This window comes from Arabidopsis lyrata, assembly GCF_000004255.2.
Source record: "Arabidopsis lyrata subsp. lyrata unplaced genomic scaffold ARALYscaffold_5, whole genome shotgun sequence".
NCBI classification, from domain to species: Eukaryota; Viridiplantae; Streptophyta; class Magnoliopsida; order Brassicales; family Brassicaceae; genus Arabidopsis; species Arabidopsis lyrata.
In genome coordinates, this window is record NW_003302551.1 from 10,412,375 (window position 1) to 10,416,218 (window position 3,844).

Sequence of the window (3,844 nt, forward strand, 5' to 3'; positions counted from 1 at the left end):
AAACCTACAAAAAAAGAAGGTTAAACTTATTAAATTATCATACATTATTTTATATCTATCGCAAAATTCATAATTTAAAACAATAACATAAAATTTTAATTTTAAATAAACTATGTTGTTATGAATTTAGTATATATAAATTTCACGAAGAAAACCAGTTTTATTTTTCTAATTGAACCACAAACTATGACAATATTCTTTTATTTTCTGTCAATGCCAAAGAAGTAGCCTATGCCTACCAATGGCAGATTTTGTCTCTCCTAAACTGTAATTTGCAAAGTTATTAGTATTACCTTTGATTCTTGTTATATCCAAACCAAGTAAAAATTTTTGGATATATATGTGAAGTGAAAACGTGTAGGAAAAGTTATTGATACGTGACTATGGTTAGGTTGATTAGGCCACGGTTATGACGGTTTAATTAACTAGTTTTGGTGTTTTACTTTATGATTTTGGTTTTCATAATTTCTTCTTTTATGTTAAAAAATTTTTTTTTATGCATTAGAGTAATGATTAAGTTGTATGAAGACCTATACAAAGGTTTCTATAGATTAATAAGAAACCAACCGCCAACAATTAACCTAATTTTCTAGAAAGAGATTTGGGTTAAAAGAAGGTTTTGTTTTAAAACCTTTGGCTCATATTAGTTATCTAGAAGACATAATCCTAATTGGATTTGGAACTTTGTCCTCTTCTCATGAGTTACGAGTAAAGCATGTCCTCTGTTTCTGTTTTCTCTATATATACATTATACACTATGATATAGAAGAAACTTCACAACAAATCTATGGACGAGGAAGGCACTTTAGTACCATCCCGTGACATGTACAGGCTTTACTTTAAAGGTTTAGTAAGCGACGAAACGTCGCAGTTATTGGCGGGATTTGGGGTTGCAATTTGCGACCAAGACGATAATCTCTTGTTTCAGATGAAGGGACCAATTCATGGCTCGGACATTACGGTTGTGGAAGCTGAGCTTACGGCATTGAAACGAGGACTAACCGCAACTTTGAAGTTGGGTCTTGATCAGATCTCAATCTGTTGCGATCATAATCATATTTACGAATTGGTAAGTCTTTCCTTGGCTTTTAAGTTTCTCACATGTCTTTACATAATTGATTTTTTTCTTCGTTGAATGGTATTAGGTCATGGGGAGATCTGTCCCGGAACAAGATAGCATTGCCCTGCTAATGAATGATGTTCAACGCATGAGACAACAATTGACATATAGTACTCCTATTCTGGTGACTAGAGATCAAATTCGCTGTGCTTATACGCTTGCAATAGAAACAGTAGCTTCGGAGATCAGCATACATATGCCTGCGACTTGCAGCATACATTCGGATATTTTGAAATTTCGGTTCGGTTTCGGTTTGGTTCCGGTTCTTTCGGTTTTAAAATTTAGTATCCATTCGGTTATTTTGCTTAGGATATTTTCGGATATTTCGGTTATTTTTGAGTATTTTCGAATATTTTTGGATATTTTTCGGTAATTTTTGAGTATTTTTACTATTTTTATAGATTTTTCAAGTATTTTTGATTATTTGGTCAATAAAACTCGAATCCATCATATCCCGCAGAGAATTCCAAAGAAACATTAAGGGGGGTGTATTGTAACTAGGATTTTGGAAGGTTTTGTTTTTTTATTAAAATCCTCTGTTATTGAACTTGTGAGTTTTAAATCCCATCCTAAATCCAATGTTATTGAAATTGCAATTTCTATAAAATCACTCACAATCTCTTGTTATTCAAACAATAATTTGTAAAACTTATACCAAATCACCTGTTATTCAAAACATAATATTTTTTTTTGAAGAAAACTACAACACTGATTTTAGGAGACTATACATTTTAACATAAGAAATCCAATTGAAAAAATCACACCATGAGAGGTGGTATTTGGAAGAATTTGTTTTTATAAAAAAAATCACAAAAAAAAGAAGAAATCGTTCTTTCACTCTTTCGTTCTCATCGTCATATGCATCGTCACTTCTTTTTTTCATCCCTTACAAAAAAAAAAAAAAAAAAAAGAATCCCAGGAATTTTCTTTGAACAAGTCTCTCATTTTCCTTGAAGACGCCTGAGAGTAATCGATCATGCGTCACAGATACCGTCTGCTTCTAGCTAACGCAACCCATTTTTTGTAGGACCTGAATATTTGAACAGGGGCACAATCTAATATTTGTAAAGCAATTAACATAGAACAAGTATCAAAAATCAACAATACCGAAACGATGATTGAAGAACGGAGATTGACAGTGGTAAACAGAGTCGAGGGAAGTGTACCGACATGTCTTCATTATCAATGCGAGTCTAAGCTAACTCTTAGAAGTTGTGACAATCTTTTAACACCTAAACTAAAAGCGATATGAGAACAAAGGATCGAAGAGGAATTGATTCCTGTGCCGGATAGAGTTTATTGTCCAAAACCGACGTGCGCGGGATTAATGTCGAAAACCGAGCTTTCTACCTCAACTGAAGAAGATGGAGGTAGTAGGAGTTGTTGTGTCAAATGCGGTGAACCCTTTTGCATCAACTGCAAAGTTCCGTGGCATAGTAACTTGTCATGCGATGATTACAAGAGATTGGGTCCAAATCCTACAAAAAATGATATAAAGCTAAAAGTTTTGGCAAATCAGCAAAAGTGGCGTCAATGTGGAAAGTGCCAACACATGATTGCACGTATCGAAGGATGCAACGTAGTAATCTGCAGGTATCATCATCCTCCCATTCTCTAGCTATTATAATTTTGGAATATGATTATGTTTTTTTTTTTTGGCCTAATTAAGATAGTAATTTAATTTGCTTTGGTTTGATGGATAGATGCGGATATAAGTTTTGCTATAAATGTGGAGCCGAATGGAAGGAAGGAGGTTGCACTCATCGAGTGACGCACGGGCTGATCAATTGTGGAATTTGCATTGTACTCGTTTTGATAATTGCCTCTCTACTAATCCTTATGGCTTATGGGCTTATGGCGTAATTTAATAACTAAAATTTTTGTACCATTTTGTATTACCAATTAATTAGAAGACCTTTTATCATGTTGAATATAATATATAAGTAATTGCGTTTGCATATATCGTTCATGTTGCCAAATGCCAATAGAAAAATGATTTTGGGAGTGATCGTTATATTCCAAAATTGTAATAATGTGTTAATGGTTGATGGATAGATGTGGATATTCGTTTTGTTACACATGTGGAGCCAAATAGAACGAAAAGGTAAAGCTGGACGCGGATATATGTTGTGTTGCTGTCGGTGTTATAAATTTTCTCATTTTGCATTATGGAAAAAAATAATCGGTTCGTTCATGTTGCTAATAAAACAATCACTTTAGATGTGAATGGTATTCAATTATCGTTGTTGTAGGGATTAAACCATTAGTATGGTTAGTGGTTACTAGTTACAAAATGGTAAAAATTAGCTTTAAAATATAACTTCTATAAATTAATATTCAATTAATTAATATATCGATAAATTAATTTATTTTTCCGTTCTCGAATTAGTTTTTCCGGTCAATTAGCATAGTCTGAAACAATTATTTCATTGAGGCTTCTCAGCCTAGCCACATCAGCAAAATGAAATTTTCCCACAATCTGCCACGTCAGCGACTACTTCACGAAATCTCTCTTTGAGATCCTTAATAGCACGCAAAAAATAGTTAATAAAGACATATATTATTATTAATGGGCTGAACTAATGACTCAAAAAAAATAGCCCAAAAAACTCAAAAGCTCAAACAAACAAAACCCAACTAGAGCATAAGACACAACAAGACTCTTCTTCTTCTTTAACGTCTAAACCTACATCGCCATTGAAGAACCTAAACCGCTTCGCCTTC

General features: G+C 33.4%; 1 pseudogene; it reads left to right on the forward strand.

Annotated features, from left to right (window-relative positions):
• The first annotated feature begins 783 nt into the window (after positions 1–783).
• On the forward strand, positions 784–3,511 carry LOC9311691 (annotated as a pseudogene).
• The last annotated feature ends 333 nt before the right edge of the window (positions 3,512–3,844 follow it).